This window comes from Ambystoma mexicanum, chromosome 1p (assembly GCF_040938575.1).
Source record: "Ambystoma mexicanum isolate Mex_15411 chromosome 1p, UKY_AmexF1_1, whole genome shotgun sequence".
In the NCBI taxonomy this organism is placed as follows: domain Eukaryota; kingdom Metazoa; phylum Chordata; class Amphibia; order Caudata; family Ambystomatidae; genus Ambystoma; species Ambystoma mexicanum.
The window spans coordinates 1,028,285,373-1,028,298,963 of NC_090921.1; the positions used below are offsets into that span (position 1 = coordinate 1,028,285,373).

A 13,591-nucleotide genomic window follows, 5' to 3' on the forward strand; every position below is an offset into this window, starting at 1 on the left:
AGCTTCCACTTCAACCGTCGACTTGTAAACATCTCTTGCAATTCGTGCAAAATACTACAAATTTGGCTTGTGAGGTTCCCGAATTGAGTAAAAGCACATCAGTTCCCAATTAAAAAAATGACCCCCTCCGCAGTCTCCCGCATGTTACTGACCACCATACTAAGGAGGAAAAGTTGAAAGGCGGCGCCTCACAGGCCATCTCCTCAGAGTATTCAGCCGTGTTGGGCCTTGACAATATTTTAATATCTTGGATGGTGTATAGTGTTCTCTCATTTCCCTTGAGAAATCAAGATTGTCAAGGGGATTCTGCTGTTTTGCCAGTTCATAGCAAGAGATGGGGATCCAAAACACCTCACAGGAAACCAATGAAGATTGGTGTTGGACAGAAACATAACGTGGCGACAGCCTCAAAGCAAAAGGCATCTATTTTCAATGATGAAATATAATATAATTATAAATTGTCTGTTATTTTATTTCCCAAGTATTTTACTTTCCAAGTATTCAATAAAATGTGCACTTGGCAAAAGTCCTTCGAGCCGGATTTGAACCAGCGACCTAAGGATGCCTGTTTTACCACTACAGTCCTCCGCTCTACCAACTGAGCTATCGAAGGCTTGGCAAATAATTCTCTAGCAAACTTGGCTTGTGAGGTTCCCGAATTGAGTAAAAGCACATCAGTTCCCAATTAAAAAAATGACCCCCTCCGCAGTCTCCCGCATGTTACTGACCACCATACTAAGGGGGAAAAGTTGAAAGGCGGCGCCTCACAGGCCATCTCCTCAGAGTATTCAGCCGTGTTGGGCCTTGACAATATTTTAATATCTTGGATGATGTATAGTGTTCTCCCATTTCCCTTGAGAAATCAAGATTGTCAAGGGGATTCTGCTGTTTTGTCAGTTCATAGCAAGAGATGGGGATCCAAAACACCACACAGGAAACCAACGAAGATTGGTGTCGGACAGAAAAATAACGTGGCCACAGCCTCAAATCAAAAGGCATCTATTTTCAGTGATGAAATATAATATAATTATAAATTGTCTGTTATTTTACTTTCCAAGTATTTTACTTTCCAAGTATTCAATAAAATGTGCACTTGGCAAAAGTCCTTCGAGCCGGATTTGAACCAGCGACCTAAGGATGCCTGTTTTACCACTACAGTCCTCCGCTCTACCAACTGAGCTATCGAAGGCTAGGCAAACCAGGCTCTAGCAAGCTCAATACGAGCTTCCACTTCAACCGTCGACATTCAAACATCTCTTGCAATTCTTGCAAAATACTACAAATTTGGCTTGTGAGGTTCCCGAATTGAGTAAAAGCACATCAGTTCACAATTAAAAAAATGACCCCCTCCGCAGTCTCCCGCATGTTACTGACCACCATACTAAGGAGGAAAAGTTGAAAGGCGGCGCCTCGCAGGCCATCTCCTCAGAGTATTCATCAGTGTTCGGCCATGACAATATTTTAATATCTTGGATGGTGTATAGTGTTCTCTCTATTTCCTTGAGAAATCAAGATTGTCAAGGGGATTCTGCTGTTTTGCCAGTTCATAGCAAGAAATGGGGATCCAAAACACCTCACAGGAAACCAAGGAAGATTCGTGTTGGACAGAAAAATAACGTGGCCACAGCCTCAAAGCAAAAGGCATCTATTTTCAGTGATGAAATATAATATAATTATAAATTGTCTGTTATTTTACTTTCCAAGTATTTTACTTTCCAAGTATTCAATAAAATGTGCATTTGGCAAAAGTCCTTTGAGCCGGATTTGAACCAGCGACGAGCTATCGAAGGCTTGGCAAATCATTCTCTAGCAAACTCAATACGAGCTTCCACTTCAACCGTCGACTTGTAAACATCTCTTGCAATTCGTGCAAAATACTACAAATTTGGCTTGTGAGGTTCCCGAATTGAGTAAAAGCACATCAGTTCCCAATTAAAAAAATGACCCCCTCCGCAGTCTCCCGCATGTTACTGACCACCATACTAAGGAGGAAAAGTTGAAAGGCGGCGCCTCACAGGCCATCTCCTCAGAGTATTCAGCCGTGTTGGGCCTTGACAATATTTTAATATCTTGGATGGTGTATAGTGTTCTCTCATTTCCCTTGAGAAATCAAGATTGTCAAGGGGATTCTGCTGTTTTGCCAGTTCATAGCAAGAGATGGGGATCCAAAACACCTCACAGGAAACCAATGAAGATTGGTGTTGGACAGAAACATAACGTGGCGACAGCCTCAAAGCAAAAGGCATCTATTTTCAATGATGAAATATAATATAATTATAAATTGTCTGTTATTTTATTTTCCAAGCATTTTACTTTCCAAGTATTCAATAAAATTTGCATTTGGCAAAAGTCCTTCAATCTGCATTTGAACCAGCGACCTAAGGATGCCTGTTTTACCACTACAGTCCTCTGCTCTACCAACTGAGCTATCGAAGGCTTGGCAAACCAGGCTCTAGCAAGCTCAATACGAGCTTCCACTTCAACCGTCGACATTCAAACATCTCTTGCAATTCGTGCAAAATACTACAAATTTGGCTTGTGAGGTTCCCGAATTGAGTAAAAGCACATCAGTTCACAATTAAAAAAATGACCCCCTCCGCAGTCTCCCGCATGTTACTGACCACCATACTAAGGGGGAAAAGTTGAAAGGCGGCGCCTCACAGGCCATCTCCTCAGAGTATTCAGCCGTGTTGGGCCTTGACAATATTTTAATATCTTGGATGGTGTATAGTGTTCTCTCATTTCCCTTGAGAAATCAAGATTGTCAAGGGGATTCTGCTGTTTTGCCAGTTCATAGCAAGAGATGGGGATCCAAAACACCTCACAGGAAACCAATGAAGATTGGTGTTGAACAGAAATATAACGTGGCCACAGCCTCAAAGCAAAAGGCATGTATTTTCAGTGATGAAATATAATATAATTATGAATTGTCTGTTATTTTATTTTCCAAGTATTTTACTTTCCAAGTATTCAATAAAATTTGCATTTGGCAAAAGTCCTTCAATCCGGATTTCAACCAGCGACCTAAGGATGCCTGTTTTACCACTACAGTCCTCCGCTCTACCAACTGAGCTATCGAAGGCTTGGCAAATCAGTCTCTAGCAAGCTCAATACGAGCTTCCACTTCAACCGTCGACATGCAAACATCTATTGCAATTCGTGCAAAATACTACAAATTTGGCTTGTTAGGTTCCCGAATTGAGTAAAAGCACATCAGTTCCCAATTAAAAAAAATGACCCCCTCCGCAGTCTCCCGCATGTTACTGACCACCATACTAAGGAGGAAAAGTTGAAAGGCGGCGCCTCACAGGCCATCTCCTCAGAGTATTCATCAGTGTTCGGCCTTGACAATATTTTAATATCTTGGATGGTGTATAGTGTTCTCCCATTTCCCTTGAGAAATCAAGATTGTCAAGGGGATTCTGCTGTTTTGCCAGTTCATAGCAAGAGATGGGGATCCAAAACACCTCACAGGAAAACAATGAAGATTGGTGTTGGACAGAAACATAACGTGGCCACAGCCTCAAAGCAAAAGGCATCTATTTTCAGTGATGAAATATAATATAATTATAAATTGTCTGTTATTTTATTTTCCAAGTATTTTACTTTCCAAGTATTCAATAAAATGTGCATTTGGCAAAAGTCCTTCGAGCCGGATTTGAACCAGCAACCTAAGGATGCCTGTTTTACCACTACAGTCCTCCGCTCTACCAACTGAGCTATCAAAGGCTTGGCAAATCATTCTCTAGCAAACTCAATATGAGCTTCCACTTAAACCGTCGACTTGTAAACATCTCTTGCAATTCGTGCAAAATACTACAAATTTGGCTTGTGAGGTTCCCGAATTGAGTAAAAGCACATCAGTTCCCAATTAAAAAAATGACCCCCTCCGCAGTCTCCCGCATGTTACTGACCACCATACTAAGGGGGAAAAGTTGAAAGGCGACACCTCACAGGCCATCTCCTCAGATTATTCAGCCGTGTTGGGCCTTGACAATATTTTAATATCTTGGATGGTGTATAGTGTTCTCTCATTTCCCTTGAGAAATCAAGATTGTCAAGGGGATTCTGCTGTTTTGCCAGTTCATAGCAAGAGATGGGGATCCAAAACACCTCACAGGAAACCAATGAAGATTCGTGTTGGACAGAAAAATAACGTGGCCACAGCCTCAAAGCAAAAGGCATCTATTTTCAGTGATGAAATATAATATAATTATAAATTGTCTGTTATTTTACTTTCCAAGTATTTTACTTTCCAAGTATTCAATAAAATGTGCATTTGGCAAAAATTCCTTCGAGCCGGATTTGAACCAGCGACCTAAGGATGCCTGTTTTACCACTACAGTTCTCCGCTCTACCAACTGAGCTATCGAAGGCTAGGCAAACCAGTCTCTAGCAAGCTCAATACGAGCTTCCACTTCAACCGTCGACATTCAAACATCTCTTGCAATTCTTGCAAAATACTACAAATTTGGCTTGTGAGGTTCCCGAATTGAGTAAAAGCACATCAGTTCACAATTAAAAAAATGACCCCCTCCGCAGTCTCCCGCATGTTACTGACCACCATACTAAGGAGGAAAAGTTGAAAGGCGGCGCCTCGCAGGCCATCTCCTCAGAGTATTCATCAGTGTTCGGCCATGACAATATTTTAATATCTTGGATGGTGTATAGTGTTCTCTCTATTTCCTTGAGAAATCAAGATTGTCAAGGGGATTCTGCTGTTTTGCCAGTTCATAGCAAGAAATGGGGATCCAAAACACCTCAAAGGAAACCAAGGAAGATTCGTGTTGGACAGAAAAATAACGTGGCCACAGCCTCAAAGCAAAAGGCATCTATTTTCAGTGATGAAATATAATATAATTATAAATTGTCTGTTATTTTACTTTCCAAGTATTTTACTTTCCAAGTATTCAATAAAATGTGCATTTGGCAAAAGTCCTTTGAGCCGGATTTGAACCAGCGACGAGCTATCGAAGGCTTGGCAAATCATTCTCTAACAAACTCAATACGAGCTTCCACTTCAACCGTCGACTTGTAAACATCTCTTGCAATTCGTGCAAAATACTACAAATTTGGCTTGTGAGGTTCCCGAATTGAGTAAAAGCACATCAGTTCCCAATTAAAAAAATGACCCCCTCCGCAGTCTCCCGCATGTTACTGACCACCATACTAAGGAGGAAAAGTTGAAAGGCGGCGCCTCACAGGCCATCTCCTCAGAGTATTCAGCCGTGTTGGGCCTTGACAATATTTTAATATCTTGGATGGTGTATAGTGTTCTCTCATTTCCCTTGAGAAATCAAGATTGTCAAGGGGATTCTGCTGTTTTGCCAGTTCATAGCAAGAGATGGGGATCCAAAACACCTCACAGGAAACCAATGAAGATTGGTGTTGGACAGAAACATAACGTGGCGACAGCCTCAAAGCAAAAGGCATCTATTTTCAATGATGAAATATAATATAATTATAAATTGTCTGTTATTTTATTTCCCAAGTATTTTACTTTCCAAGTATTCAATAAAATGTGCACTTGGCAAAAGTCCTTCGAGCCGGATTTGAACCAGCGACCTAAGGATGCCTGTTTTACCACTACAGTCCTCCGCTCTACCAACTGAGCTATCGAAGGCTTGGCAAATAATTCTCTAGCAAACTTGGCTTGTGAGGTTCCCGAATTGAGTAAAAGCACATCAGTTCCCAATTAAAAAAATGACCCCCTCCGCAGTCTCCCGCATGTTACTGACCACCATACTAAGGGGGAAAAGTTGAAAGGCGGCGCCTCACAGGCCATCTCCTCAGAGTATTCAGCCGTGTTGGGCCTTGACAATATTTTAATATCTTGGATGATGTATAGTGTTCTCCCATTTCCCTTGAGAAATCAAGATTGTCAAGGGGATTCTGCTGTTTTGTCAGTTCATAGCAAGAGATGGGGATCCAAAACACCACACAGGAAACCAACGAAGATTGGTGTCGGACAGAAAAATAACGTGGCCACAGCCTCAAATCAAAAGGCATCTATTTTCAGTGATGAAATATAATATAATTATAAATTGTCTGTTATTTTACTTTCCAAGTATTTTACTTTCCAAGTATTCAATAAAATGTGCACTTGGCAAAAGTCCTTCGAGCCGGATTTGAACCAGCGACCTAAGGATGCCTGTTTTACCACTACAGTCCTCCGCTCTACCAACTGAGCTATCGAAGGCTAGGCAAACCAGGCTCTAGCAAGCTCAATACGAGCTTCCACTTCAACCGTCGACATTCAAACATCTCTTGCAATTCTTGCAAAATACTACAAATTTGGCTTGTGAGGTTCCCGAATTGAGTAAAAGCACATCAGTTCACAATTAAAAAAATGACCCCCTCCGCAGTCTCCCGCATGTTACTGACCACCATACTAAGGAGGAAAAGTTGAAAGGCGGCGCCTCGCAGGCCATCTCCTCAGAGTATTCATCAGTGTTCGGCCATGACAATATTTTAATATCTTGGATGGTGTATAGTGTTCTCTCTATTTCCTTGAGAAATCAAGATTGTCAAGGGGATTCTGCTGTTTTGCCAGTTCATAGCAAGAAATGGGGATCCAAAACACCTCACAGGAAACCAAGGAAGATTCGTGTTGGACAGAAAAATAACGTGGCCACAGCCTCAAAGCAAAAGGCATCTATTTTCAGTGATGAAATATAATATAATTATAAATTGTCTGTTATTTTACTTTCCAAGTATTTTACTTTCCAAGTATTCAATAAAATGTGCATTTGGCAAAAGTCCTTTGAGCCGGATTTGAACCAGCGACGAGCTATCGAAGGCTTGGCAAATCATTCTCTAGCAAACTCAATACGAGCTTCCACTTCAACCGTCGACTTGTAAACATCTCTTGCAATTCGTGCAAAATACTACAAATTTGGCTTGTGAGGTTCCCGAATTGAGTAAAAGCACATCAGTTCCCAATTAAAAAAATGACCCCCTCCGCAGTCTCCCGCATGTTACTGACCACCATACTAAGGAGGAAAAGTTGAAAGGCGGCGCCTCACAGGCCATCTCCTCAGAGTATTCAGCCGTGTTGGGCCTTGACAATATTTTAATATCTTGGATGGTGTATAGTGTTCTCTCATTTCCCTTGAGAAATCAAGATTGTCAAGGGGATTCTGCTGTTTTGCCAGTTCATAGCAAGAGATGGGGATCCAAAACACCTCACAGGAAACCAATGAAGATTGGTGTTGGACAGAAACATAACGTGGCGACAGCCTCAAAGCAAAAGGCATCTATTTTCAATGATGAAATATAATATAATTATAAATTGTCTGTTATTTTATTTTCCAAGCATTTTACTTTCCAAGTATTCAATAAAATTTGCATTTGGCAAAAGTCCTTCAATCTGCATTTGAACCAGCGACCTAAGGATGCCTGTTTTACCACTACAGTCCTCTGCTCTACCAACTGAGCTATCGAAGGCTTGGCAAACCAGGCTCTAGCAAGCTCAATACGAGCTTCCACTTCAACCGTCGACATTCAAACATCTCTTGCAATTCGTGCAAAATACTACAAATTTGGCTTGTGAGGTTCCCGAATTGAGTAAAAGCACATCAGTTCACAATTAAAAAAATGACCCCCTCCGCAGTCTCCCGCATGTTACTGACCACCATACTAAGGGGGAAAAGTTGAAAGGCGGCGCCTCACAGGCCATCTCCTCAGAGTATTCAGCCGTGTTGGGCCTTGACAATATTTTAATATCTTGGATGGTGTATAGTGTTCTCTCATTTCCCTTGAGAAATCAAGATTGTCAAGGGGATTCTGCTGTTTTGCCAGTTCATAGCAAGAGATGGGGATCCAAAACACCTCACAGGAAACCAATGAAGATTGGTGTTGAACAGAAATATAACGTGGCCACAGCCTCAAAGCAAAAGGCATGTATTTTCAGTGATGAAATATAATATAATTATGAATTGTCTGTTATTTTATTTTCCAAGTATTTTACTTTCCAAGTATTCAATAAAATTTGCATTTGGCAAAAGTCCTTCAATCCGGATTTCAACCAGCGACCTAAGGATGCCTGTTTTACCACTACAGTCCTCCGCTCTACCAACTGAGCTATCGAAGGCTTGGCAAATCAGTCTCTAGCAAGCTCAATACGAGCTTCCACTTCAACCGTCGACATGCAAACATCTATTGCAATTCGTGCAAAATACTACAAATTTGGCTTGTTAGGTTCCCGAATTGAGTAAAAGCACATCAGTTCCCAATTAAAAAAAATGACCCCCTCCGCAGTCTCCCGCATGTTACTGACCACCATACTAAGGAGGAAAAGTTGAAAGGCGGCGCCTCACAGGCCATCTCCTCAGAGTATTCATCAGTGTTCGGCCTTGACAATATTTTAATATCTTGGATGGTGTATAGTGTTCTCCCATTTCCCTTGAGAAATCAAGATTGTCAAGGGGATTCTGCTGTTTTGCCAGTTCATAGCAAGAGATGGGGATCCAAAACACCTCACAGGAAAACAATGAAGATTGGTGTTGGACAGAAACATAACGTGGCCACAGCCTCAAAGCAAAAGGCATCTATTTTCAGTGATGAAATATAATATAATTATAAATTGTCTGTTATTTTATTTTCCAAGTATTTTACTTTCCAAGTATTCAATAAAATGTGCATTTGGCAAAAGTCCTTCGAGCCGGATTTGAACCAGCAACCTAAGGATGCCTGTTTTACCACTACAGTCCTCCGCTCTACCAACTGAGCTATCAAAGGCTTGGCAAATCATTCTCTAGCAAACTCAATATGAGCTTCCACTTAAACCGTCGACTTGTAAACATCTCTTGCAATTCGTGCAAAATACTACAAATTTGGCTTGTGAGGTTCCCGAATTGAGTAAAAGCACATCAGTTCCCAATTAAAAAAATGACCCCCTCCGCAGTCTCCCGCATGTTACTGACCACCATACTAAGGGGGAAAAGTTGAAAGGCGACACCTCACAGGCCATCTCCTCAGATTATTCAGCCGTGTTGGGCCTTGACAATATTTTAATATCTTGGATGGTGTATAGTGTTCTCTCATTTCCCTTGAGAAATCAAGATTGTCAAGGGGATTCTGCTGTTTTGCCAGTTCATAGCAAGAGATGGGGATCCAAAACACCTCACAGGAAACCAATGAAGATTCGTGTTGGACAGAAAAATAACGTGGCCACAGCCTCAAAGCAAAAGGCATCTATTTTCAGTGATGAAATATAATATAATTATAAATTGTCTGTTATTTTACTTTCCAAGTATTTTACTTTCCAAGTATTCAATAAAATGTGCATTTGGCAAAAATTCCTTCGAGCCGGATTTGAACCAGCGACCTAAGGATGCCTGTTTTACCACTACAGTTCTCCGCTCTACCAACTGAGCTATCGAAGGCTAGGCAAACCAGTCTCTAGCAAGCTCAATACGAGCTTCCACTTCAACCGTCGACATTCAAACATCTCTTGCAATTCTTGCAAAATACTACAAATTTGGCTTGTGAGGTTCCCGAATTGAGTAAAAGCACATCAGTTCACAATTAAAAAAATGACCCCCTCCGCAGTCTCCCGCATGTTACTGACCACCATACTAAGGGGGAAAAGTTGAAAGGCGGCGCCTCACAGGCCATCTCCTCAGAGTATTCAGCCGTGTTGGGCCTTGACAATATTTTAATATCTTGGATGATGTATAGTGTTCTCCCATTTCCCTTGAGAAATCAAGATTGTCAAGGGGATTCTGCTGTTTTGTCAGTTCATAGCAAGAGATGGGGATCCAAAACACCTCACAGGAAACCAACGAAGATTGGTGTCGGACAGAAAAATAACGTGGCCACAGCCTCAAATCAAAAGGCATCTATTTTCAGTGATGAAATATAATATAATTATAAATTGTCTGTTATTTTACTTTCCAAGTATTTTACTTTCCAAGTATTCAATAAAATGTGCACTTGGCAAAAGTCCTTCGAGCCGGATTTGAACCAGCGACCTAAGGATGCCTGTTTTACCACTACAGTCCTCCGCTCTACCAACTGAGCTATCGAAGGCTTGGCAAATCATTCTCTAGCAAACTTGGCTTGTGAGGTTCCCAAATTGAGTAAAAGCACATCAGTTCCCAATTAAAAAAATGACCCCCTCCGCAGTCTCCCGCATGTTACTGACCACCATACTAAGGGGGAAAAGTTGAAAGGCGACACCTCACAGGCCATCTCCTCAGAGTATTCAGCCGTGTTGGGCCTTGACAATATTTTAATATCTTGGATGGTGTATAGTGTTCTCTCATTTCCCTTGAGAAATCAAGATTGTCAAGGGGATTCTGCTGTTTTGCCAGTTCATAGCAAGAGATGGGGATCCAAAACACCTCACAGGAAACCAATGAAGATTCGTGTTGGACAGAAAAATAACGTGGCCACAGCCTCAAAGCAAAAGGCATCTATTTTCAGTGATGAAATATAATATAATTATAAATTGTCTGTTATTTTACTTTCCAAGTATTTTACTTTCCAAGTATTCAATAAAATGTGCATTTGGCAAAAATTCCTTCGAGCCGGATTTGAACCAGCGACCTAAGGATGCCTGTTTTACCACTACAGTCCTCCGCTCTACCAACTGAGCTATCGAAGGCTTGGCAAATCGTTCTCTAGCAAACTCAATACGAGCTTCCACTTCAACCGTCGACTTGTAAACATCTCTTGCAATTCGTGCAAAATACTACAAATTTGGCTTGTGACGTTCCCGAATTGAGTAAAAGCACATCAGTTCCCAATTAAAAAAATGACCCCCTCCGCAGTCTCCCGCATGTTACTGACCACCATACTAAGGGGGAAAAGTTGAAGGCGGCACCTCACAGGCCATCTCCTCAGAGTATTCAGCCGCGTTGGGCCTTGACAATATTTTAATATCTTGGATGGTGTATAGTGTTCTCTCATTTCCCTTGAGAAATCAAGATTGTCAAGGGGATTCTGCTGTTTTGCCAGTTCATAGCAAGAGATGGGGATCCATAACACCTCACAGGAAACCAATGAAGATTGGTGTTGAACAGAAATATAACGTGGCCACAGCCTCAAAGCAAAAGGCATCTATTTTCAGTGATGAAATATAATATAATTATAAATTGTCTGTTATTTTATTTTCCAAGTATTTTACTTTCCAAGTATTCAATAAAATTTGCATTTGGCAAAAGTCCTTCAATCCGGATTTCAACCAGCGACCTAAGGATGCCTGTTTTACCACTACAGTCCTCAGCTCTACCAACTGAGCTATCGAAGGCTTGGCAAATCAGTCTCTAGCAAGCTCAATATGAGCTTCCACTTCAACCGTCGACTTGTAAACATCTCTTGCAATTCGTGCAAAATACAACAAATTTGGCTTGTGACGTTCCCGAATTGAGTAAAAGCACATCAGTTCCCAATTAAAAAGACCCCCTCCGCAGTCTCCCGCATGTTACTGGCCACCATACTAAGGGGGAAAAGTTGAAAGGCGGCGCCTCACAGGCCATCTCCTCAGAGTATTCAGCCGTGTTGGGCCTTGACAATATTTTAATATCTTGGATGGTGTATACTGTTCTCTCATTTCCCTTGAGAAATCAAGATTGTCAAGGGGATTCTGCTGTTTTGCCAGTTCATAGCAAGAGATGGGGATCCAAAACACCTCACAGGAAACCAATGAAGATTGGTGTTGAACAGAAATATAACGTGGCCACAGCCTCAAAGCAAAAGGCATGTATTTTCAGTGATGAAATATAATATAATTATGAATTGTCTGTTATTTTATTTTCCAAGTATTTTACTTTCCAAGTATTCAATAAAATTTGCATTTGGCAAAAGTCCTTCAATCCGGATTTCAACCAGCGACCTAAGGATGCCTGTTTTACCACTACAGTCCTCCGCTCTACCAACTGAGCTATCGAAGGCTTGGCAAATCAGTCTCTAGCAAGCTCAATACGAGCTTCCACTTCAACCGTCGTCATGCAAACATCTATTGCAATTCGTGCAAAATACTACAAATTTGGCTTGTTAGGTTCCCGAATTGAGTAAAAGCACATCAGTTCCCAATTAAAAAAAATGACCCCCTCCGCAGTCTCCCGCATGTTACTGACCACCATACTAAGGAGGAAAAGTTGAAAGGCGACGCCTCACAGGCCATCTCCTCAGAGTATTCATCAGTGTTCGGCCTTGACAATATTTTAATATCTTGGATGGTGTATAGTGTTTTCCCATTTCCCTTGAGAAATCAAGATTGTCAAGGGGATTCTGCTGTTTTGCCAGTTCATAGCAAGAGATGGGGATCCAAAACACCTCACAGGAAAACAATGAAGATTGGTGTTGGACAGAAACATAACGTGGCCACAGCCTCAAAGCAAAAGGCATCTATTTTCAGTGATGAAATATAATATAATTATAAATTGTCTGTTATTTTATTTTCCAAGTATTTTACTTTCCAAGTATTCAATAAAATGTGCATTTGGCAAAAGTCCTTCGAGCCGGATTTGAACCAGCAACCTAAGGATGCCTGTTTTACCACTACAGTCCTCCGCTCTACCAACTGAGCTATCAAAGGCTTGGCAAATCATTCTCTAGCAAACTCAATATGAGCTTCCACTTAAACCGTCGACTTGTAAACATCTCTTGCAATTCGTGCAAAATACTACAAATTTGGCTTGTGAGGTTCCCGAATTGAGTAAAAGCACATCAGTTCCCAATTAAAAAAATGACCCCCTCCGCAGTCTCCCGCATGTTACTGACCACCATACTAAGGGGGAAAAGTTGAAAGGCGACACCTCACAGGCCATCTCCTCAGAGTATTCAGCCGTGTTGGGCCTTGACAATATTTTAATATCTTGGATGGTGTATAGTGTTCTCTCATTTCCCTTGAGAAATCAAGATTGTCAAGGGGATTCTGCTGTTTTGCCAGTTCATAGCAAGAGATGGGGATCCAAAACACCTCACAGGAAACCAATGAAGATTCGTGTTGGACAGAAAAATAACGTGGCCACAGCCTCAAAGCAAAAGGCATCTATTTTCAGTGATGAAATATAATATAATTATAAATTGTCTGTTATTTTACTTTCCAAGTATTTTACTTTCCAAGTATTCAATAAAATGTGCATTTGGCAAAAATTCCTTCGAGCCGGATTTGAACCAGCGACCTAAGGATGCCTGTTTTACCACTACAGTTCTCCGCTCTACCAACTGAGCTATCGAAGGCTAGGCAAACCAGTCTCTAGCAAGCTCAATACGAGCTTCCACTTCAACCGTCGACATTCAAACATCTCTTGCAATTCTTGCAAAATACTACAAATTTGGCTTGTGAGGTTCCCGAATTGAGTAAAAGCACATCAGTTCACAATTAAAAAAATGACCCCCTCCGCAGTCTCCCGCATGTTACTGACCACCATACTAAGGAGGAAAAGTTGAAAGGCGGCGCCTCGCAGGCCATCTCCTCAGAGTATTCATCAGTGTTCGGCCATGACAATATTTTAATATCTTGGATGGTGTATAGTGTTCTCTCTATTTCCTTGAGAAATCAAGATTGTCAAGGGGATTCTGCTGTTTTGCCAGTTCATAGCAAGAAATGGGGATCCAAAACACCTCACAGGAAACCAAG

At 41.3% G+C, this 13,591-nt stretch overlaps 6 non-coding genes across 6 annotated transcripts; all 6 read right to left on the bottom strand.

Moving 5' to 3' along the window:
- Window positions 1–527: 527 nt before the first annotated feature.
- Window positions 528–613, bottom strand: TRNAY-GUA (transfer RNA tyrosine (anticodon GUA)). The gene is given in 2 exon segments: window positions 528–563; window positions 577–613. It is a non-coding gene; the product is annotated as a tRNA-Tyr (tRNA).
- A 490-nt stretch (window positions 614–1,103) lies between these two features.
- Window positions 1,104–1,189, bottom strand: TRNAY-GUA (transfer RNA tyrosine (anticodon GUA)). The gene is given in 2 exon segments: window positions 1,104–1,139; window positions 1,153–1,189. It is a non-coding gene; the product is annotated as a tRNA-Tyr (tRNA).
- A 4,348-nt stretch (window positions 1,190–5,537) lies between these two features.
- Window positions 5,538–5,623, bottom strand: TRNAY-GUA (transfer RNA tyrosine (anticodon GUA)). Its single transcript is given in 2 exon segments — window positions 5,538–5,573; window positions 5,587–5,623. It is a non-coding gene; the product is annotated as a tRNA-Tyr (tRNA).
- Window positions 5,624–6,113: 490 nt separating this feature from the next.
- TRNAY-GUA (transfer RNA tyrosine (anticodon GUA)) lies at window positions 6,114–6,199 on the bottom strand. The gene is given in 2 exon segments: window positions 6,114–6,149; window positions 6,163–6,199. It is a non-coding gene; the product is annotated as a tRNA-Tyr (tRNA).
- A 3,747-nt stretch (window positions 6,200–9,946) lies between these two features.
- TRNAY-GUA (transfer RNA tyrosine (anticodon GUA)) lies at window positions 9,947–10,032 on the bottom strand. Its single transcript is given in 2 exon segments — window positions 9,947–9,982; window positions 9,996–10,032. It is a non-coding gene; the product is annotated as a tRNA-Tyr (tRNA).
- A 491-nt stretch (window positions 10,033–10,523) lies between these two features.
- TRNAY-GUA (transfer RNA tyrosine (anticodon GUA)) lies at window positions 10,524–10,609 on the bottom strand. Its single transcript is given in 2 exon segments — window positions 10,524–10,559; window positions 10,573–10,609. It is a non-coding gene; the product is annotated as a tRNA-Tyr (tRNA).
- Window positions 10,610–13,591: the final 2,982 nt, after the last annotated feature.